This window comes from Bos mutus, chromosome 1 (genome assembly GCF_027580195.1).
Source record: "Bos mutus isolate GX-2022 chromosome 1, NWIPB_WYAK_1.1, whole genome shotgun sequence".
Lineage (NCBI taxonomy): Eukaryota > Metazoa > Chordata > Mammalia > Artiodactyla > Bovidae > Bos > Bos mutus.
The window spans coordinates 149,477,654-149,485,181 of NC_091617.1; positions in this window are offsets into that span (position 1 = coordinate 149,477,654).

Genomic DNA, 7,528 nt, shown 5'->3' on the forward strand with positions numbered 1-7,528 from the left:
ACTGTGAGGTAGGTATGAAGAAGCCTCCCATTTACAGATGAAAGTATTGAGTTCACCAAGTGGATAAGTTTCCCCAGGACCCAAAGCCAGTAAGTGGCAGAGTTGGGACTCAAATCCAGAAAGTCTGGTGGGGAGCATGCCTCAGCGCGTTGACTCAGGGGTGACGATCAAGCTCTGGTCCATTGAGGTGGCAGGTGTCAGACCCAAAGCTGATGCATCCTTGAGCTAGGTTCACAAGAAAGTGTGATTTTAATTTTTCCTTTTTTAACTAAATTTTTTCCTTTTCCTGTACATTTCCCCCTAGGTACTAGAATAACAAAATTGTCTTATACTTGCATTGTAGTCTTGGTGTTTGTGTTTATCTGTGTATGTGTGTGTACATGTGTGCATGGGATTGCCACCAATAAGAAACTTTCACGTCATAAAGTAGAAAAATGTCTAAACAGCAAGAAGTACACGTGTGCGTGCTCAGTCGCTTCAGCTGTGTCTCTTTTGTGACCCTATGGACTGTGTAGTCTGCCAGTCTTCTCTGACCGTGGGATTCTTCAGTCCTGGAGTGGGTTGCCATTTCCTTCTCCAGGGGATCTTCCCAACCCAGGGATCAAACCCATATCTCCTGTGTCTCCTGCATTGCAGGTAGACGCTTTACTGCTGAACCACTGGGGCGAGCCTGGAAAGACAATAAAACCTACCGAAAATGAGCGCAGAATGTCAACTCCTCTAAATTATTTAATGGATTTAGGCCATTTGATAAAAATCATGAAGTTTCAGGGATAGTGTATTCGTGTGTGGTTTTTTTTTTTTTTTTTTTTTTTTTGCATTGTGTTTTAAAACCAATTCAGTTTCTTGGGGGCAAAATTTAGATTAACTGTATCCATTTCTAATAACCGTTCATAGCATACAGACATGGTCTTTATTATTTCAAACATCTCTATGTTAAACTTCAATGACGGCTTAAGGAATCATGACTTTTGATTTAAATTAAAATACATTATTTATACTACCTTATTCTATAATTTATACTAACTTATTCTAGAGGGTGCAAGACATACAAATAAGTTATTCCTCAGAAATGTATTAAATAAAACTTTATTCAGAAAAAAATCTTACAAATTATAATGCACCATCTATACGAATAAAAATCGATTATGTAACAGAAGCTAAAATAAAAAGATAAAACATCAAAATTACTTTAAAAAGGGAAAACACACACTGATGTTGTGTCCTGGTCGTGAGTGTCCGGACCCGGCTGCGCTGAGCTGAGTCCCGCCTGCAGGTGACCGCGGGCCCGAGTCCTCACGGCTGGACCCTCCCCCTCGCCGAGGGTGCCTCCTGACCCAGGGGTTCCCCTGACCCCTTCGGGCCCCTGTGGGCTGTGGGTGAAGCAGCAGGGGCATGAAGGCCCCTCGGGGAGAGCTGGGAGTTGAACTCGACCTGGGCCAGCAGCTGCCTGAGGCGGGCCTTCTCTCGGGTCAGCTCGCTGAGCGCTCTCTCCATCCCCAGGGCTGCCACCCAGCTTTCCTGAGCTCTTTCCTGGCAGAGACCCACCTCCTGGCGATGGTAGGCAGTGGTTCTCTCTAATTCTTTGCTCATGTCTCCAGCTATCTTCTTGGAGAGGTTGCGGATCTGACACACGGAGTTCAGCTCTCTACACACGTTGAGGAGTTTCTTCTTCGCTTCCAAGCAGCGCGCTTCTTTCTTGAACAGTCTTCTGTGAAGTTGCATCACGTAGCTGTCGTGTAAATCAGGCAGGCTTTGAAGTTTCCACTTCAGCAGCTGGATCTCACTGTCGAGCTGTGAATTTTCACACCACAGGGACGCTTCCTCAATGTGGAGACTTGTGATTCGTCCTGGAAGCTCTTCCCTCCTTTGCTGATCTCCCCTCGGGTGTCTGGCGGTTGCTTGCTGTTCCTCTTCGGGACGTGGCAGGGACACACTGCAGTCAGCATCGTCAGGGACGCCCTTCAGGTCACCCTCCACCCCCTGGACAGGGGGATGGCTGTTTTCTGCTTCCTTCTTTGGCTGGACGTCTGGGTTCCCTTCATCCCCGCAGTCTCTGAGGAGCTCAGGAAAGGGGAAGACGGTCAGCAGGTGTTTTGCTATGAATCTTAGTCGGTTGACCCTGTCTTCCAGGACCCGCTCCTTGCGGGCCTTGGACGGCTCGGGCCTCCTCCCTGCCCCTCCTTTTCCTGGACTCGCTGCTTTTCTCTCTCGATTTCTTGGTCAGATGGTTCTGGACTTTCTGGAAAATCAACACTGTTGTTCAAATCACTCATGTCTTTCTTCTGAGGTCGTTCTCCACCATCCTCTGATGCTTTGAAGGCGTGTTTTCCGTCAGTAACTTGGGAAAGGGAAGAAGACTGACCGCTCCATGCCTTCTCCAGGAGGTCCGCCGTGTCCTGAAACGATGACCCGCTCAGGTTTGCGTTCACGGCCGACAAGCACAAGGTTTGTGACGTGGGAGAACTGGCCTCCACCCGAGATGGCTTGAGGGCTTCGTCAGCCTGAGCCCGTGGCCCAACATTCTCACTACATTTTCCGCAGACTTCCTCACGGGCAGAAGACCTTTTCCCTAGCGACTTCACACTTCTTAAATTGTGCCATCTCTTTACCATGAGAACCAGCACCACAGCACATACCAGGATCTCCCAGGAAAACTCAGGGAGACCTGAGTCATGTGTCCAGCTCTCAGAGACCACCAGCAGAGTGCCCCATAAATGCTCCAGCATCAGCTGGAAGGCAGATCCCAGGGCAGGCAGCAGGCCCTCCATGTCTGCGAGGGCTCCACTGCTCTATCTCTGAGATCCAGTGTCCCGGGGACCTCAGCAGACCACTGAGAACCCTGCGAAGTGTTCTGTCTCCAAGGTAAACATGTGCCTGACAACCAGGGCTGTCAGTTAGGCTGGGGGAGGGGAGGCCAGCCAGGTTCTAGGAAACAGTTCTCCCTAAGTGCTCTGAAATAGTGATCTAATCCCCTACACAGGCCCTGGGGGAGGTGGAAACAGCTGACCTCAGCTTGGAGGTGGGCCCTATAGGCACAGCTGGCCCTACAGCGAACCTTGTGGGTGGGAGCACAAGAGCAAGTCAGTGCAAAGTGGTGAGACCCACCAGATAGGACCCACAGTCCTATTTGCATTGTGATGATGAATGACCTCTTCCAGACCTTATTTGGTGGAGTTTACCAGCAAATGATAAAATTGTTTCTGAAGGGCTTTATATGGAGATGAATCATGGCTGATACACAATATTTTTGTCCATTTTCTATTTACCCTTTTCCCCCCATTACTGTCTCTGTCCTTCCAGCCTGCCCAGGCCGTGGGTCCACCTTGAATCAGCCTAGCTGGCTCCCTGCCATGTAAACACACAGGTGCGTGCTAAGCCCTGGTCATATGTACACAGCACAGGAACAACTGGCAGGGGTCCAATGTGGCAGTCTCAGGCTGTTTTGCCATCTGAACACGAATTTGGCAAGCAGGAGGGGTCAGTTACTCATAGCACATGGACAGAGGCTATGCCATTTCCAGTTGCAAAGGTGTCAACACACCAGCTATGACCAAAAATGGTCTCTCCCCTAAAGTTAGATTTCAAGCATCATCACATGTTCTAACCTTGCCCAGGAATTGCAAAAGGGTTTACACAATAAGGGGTTTCCTCCTTCCCTGCTTGAGTCTCACTCTTCTGTCGCGTTCTTACAGAAAAGACAGGTTAACATCTAGCCCAGGTTATGGGACTCTCTCATCCACTCAGAGGACTGAGCTGCTGCCAGCTGCTGTGTGTCCGAGGGCTCTGGTTGGAGGCTCCTGGGTCATTTAAAATTCAAAGCCAAGGGCAGTCACAGAAGCCTGGGGGAGTCCTGGGTAGCAGTTTCAACGACATCAGCAAAACTCAGTCTGGTTATCTCGGCAAGGGAGAAGCATCAGGAGACAGAAGACCTGGGTTTGAGTCCCAGTTCTGCTCGGTGTCAGCTTTATCACTGAACTCTGAACCTACGATGCTTCTGGAAGGAGCGTGGCTGTCAGAAGCCATCTGTTTTGCAGGACTCCTGCTGGAAGGCTTTGGCCGTGACTTCCGTGGACCCTCCAGGCCATTGACTTCCCTCAGTCCTAAACCAACAGTGGATCATCCACCCACTCCCCACTTTACGGAGGGGAAACTGAGGCATGGAGTGAGTCATGCGGCCAGGATCACACACCAGTGCTCCAAAAGCTGGGCAAGAGTGGTAACTAGAGGTTTAGCTCCTAAGCACAAAAAAGCCAGCTTGCTCGATGTTTCCAAAGAGGTGATGAAACAGCCCACCCTGCCCCACCCTTGGGCCCTGCCCACCTCCTCTGGCCCCACAGCCACCAAGCTCCCATCCCCACCCCCTGAGCACTCACCACATGGCCCCTCATACGAGGAGTAGCCGGGACTCAGGGAGCGGGGGCCCTAAGGGCAGCTCCTAGCTCTGCTTCTTCTCCACCTTGTGGAAAAGCTGGAATATGGACCACACACACCTCATCTCTTTATGACCTCAGATCTGACCATGTTAGGGGAAAGTATTATTAAAAAAAAAAATCATGATAAAATAAACATTTTTAAAAAGGTTTGGGATTTGAGTGGAACAAGGAAAAGAAGAATGCTGCTGATAGAAAGACTTTGAAAAGATCCAGTTCAGCCTGCGTGAATGAACTTCTTCCTTGTCATGGAGACATCAGACCGTTCTTTTTGCTTTAAATGGAATATGCTTCATCTAAACTGGCTCTGGAAGGGTAAGATTGTAAGCGTGGACGCAGAGAGACAAAAGAAAAATGTTTCCTCCCTGTACACCCTCACTGCCCCAGTTCCAGCTCTTTTGTTCTGGGCGAGCTTCTCCACTTTCTAGAATAGTTCTCAAAGTGTGGTCTGCAGACAACACCCTCTCAGGGGGATCCTCAGGATCAAAATGATATTTATAATAACATTAAAACATTCATTTTTTTTTTTTTTTTTTTTTTTTACTGTGTTGACACTTGCACTGATGGTACTTAAAACCCTTGAAGCCTTAGCACTAAACCATACTAGAGTGTTTCATCATGTACTTACAGGGAAAAAGCACCAGTTTCCTTTAAAAATGTTCTTGAATAAGCAGTAAAAATTAATTTTCTTAATAAGTAAAGATACATCTTTTTGGTTCCTGGTTAACCACATGGGAAATATACAGAAGATCTGGTGCTACTGAGGGAGTTTCGTTGTCCTGGGAAATGCAGTTGAGGCGTGCGCTTGAGTTGCAAGCTACACTGACCCCTTCATACACAACCGACAAACGAGGTTTATTCGGATTTGCGTGTTTGACAAGCATTTCCCCAAAGGAAAATTAAGTGAGCCTGTCAGCCAGTGCCAAAGGAACAACAGATTATTTGTTGCTGATGATAAAATTTGAGCTCTCAGGTGAAAAATCTGAAATTTTGAAAAAAAAATTTGTGTCTGCCACTGGGCGCTTGATAGCTTCTTAGGACTTTTCTGGTGAAATCAGTGGGGAGTGTAACTAATGTGATCATTTTACAGTGTATGTTGAAATGAGTCAACATTTTGAGGCAGTATTTTCCGATGACTAATGCATGTTACAAAATCACACTTGGGTAAAAAGATTCATTCAAGTGCAAGATGGACCCACGGAATTTCATGATTGACAAGTTTATTAACATAGCTTCATCTTCCAACTGCAATTCATGCTTAAGAAACTACCATGTGTCAGCTTAGGTGTAGAATATAACAATATCCAGTTATCTGAAACAACTGTAAAACATGCTCCCTGTTCCAGTTACAGATTTGTGTGAGGCAAGGCAGAAAGTGAAGAGGAACTAAAAAGTCTCTTGATGAAAGGGAAAGCGGAGAGTGAAAAAGTTGGCTTAAAGCTCAACATTCAGAAAACTAAGATCGTGGCATCTGGTCCCATCATTTCATGGCAAATAGATGGGGAAACAGTGGAAACAGTGGCAGACTTTCTTTTTTTGGGCTCCAAAATCACTGCAGATGGTGATTGCAGCCATGAAATTAAAAGACGCTTACTCCTTGGAAGGAAAGTTATGACCAACCTAGATAGCATATTGAAAAGCAGAGATATTACTTTGCCAACAAAGGTCCGTCTAGTCAAGGCTATGGTTTTTCCAGTGGTCATGTATGGATGTGAGATTTGGACTGTGAAGAAGGCTGAGCGCCAAAGAATTGATGCTTTTGAACTGTGGTGTTGGAGAAGACTCTTGAGAGTCCCTTGGACTGCAAGGAGATCCAAACAGTCCATCCTAAAGGAGATCAGTCCTGGGTGTTCATTGGAGGGACTGATGCTGAAGCTGAAACTCCAATACTTTGGCCACTTCATGTGAAGAGTTGACTCATTGGAAAAGACTCTGATGCTGGGAGGGATTGGGGGCAGGAGAAGGGGACGACAGAGGATGAGATGGCTGGATGGCATCACCGACTAGATGGACATGAGTTTGAGTGAACTCTGGGAGTTGGTGATGGACAGGGAGGCCTGGCGTGTTGTGATTCATGGGGTCACAAAGAGTCGGACATGACTGAGTGACTGAACTGAACTTAGTTTCTTTAAAGTGTATCATAACAGATTGATGCAGAAGGCAGTATGTAAATTCAGCTCTTTTTCATTAAATCAGACATCAAAGAGATTTGAAAACACGTAAAACAATGCCATTGTTCCTTTTTTGGAAAGAGTTATTTCTCATAAAAATGTTAATATAGGTGTTATTTCAAAAATGTGGAGTCATATTTTAAATTTTTCTTTAATTTATAATATATTTATATATATATATAGTTAATATTGATGATCAGTGATGTGCTGTTAAATGTATTTCAGTTCAGTTCAGTTCAGTCGCTCAGTCAGGAAAAGGGGACATCCATTGAGTCGGTGATGCCATCCTGCCATCTCATCCTCTGTCGTCCCCTTTTCCTCCTGCCCCCAATCCCTCCCAGCATCAGAGTCTTTTCCAATGAGTCAACTCTTCGCATGAGGTGGCCAAAGTATTGGAGTTTCAGCTTTAGCATCAGTCCTTCCAAAGAAATCCCAGGGCTGATCTCCTTCAGAATGGACTGGTTGGATCTCCTTGCAGTCCAGGGGACTCTCAGAATGTATTTAAGCTCCCTTAAAAGGGTTGGTGGGGAGCCCTGATTTGTAGCAAATGCTGATTTTGTTTTTGTTTAAATAAATGTGTATTTATTTTTAGCTTCACTGGGTGGGTCTTGGTTGCTGCACAGAGGCTTTCTCTAGTTGCAGCAGTCAGGGGTTACTCTCAAGTTGGAGTGCCTGGGCTTTGGTGATTGCAGCATGCAGGCTCAGTAGCTGTTGATACACTGGCTTAATTACCCTGAGGCATGTGGAATCTTCCTGGAACCAGGGATCAAACCCATGTCCGCGGCCTTGGGAGGTGGACTCTGATCCACTGCACCACAGAGGACATCCCAGATGCTAATTTTGGTGGTGCATAACTGCTTTCATCCCAACCAAGTTCCAGCTACCAATACCTCACTGATGCAGCGCTGGGGAGAGGCCCACACC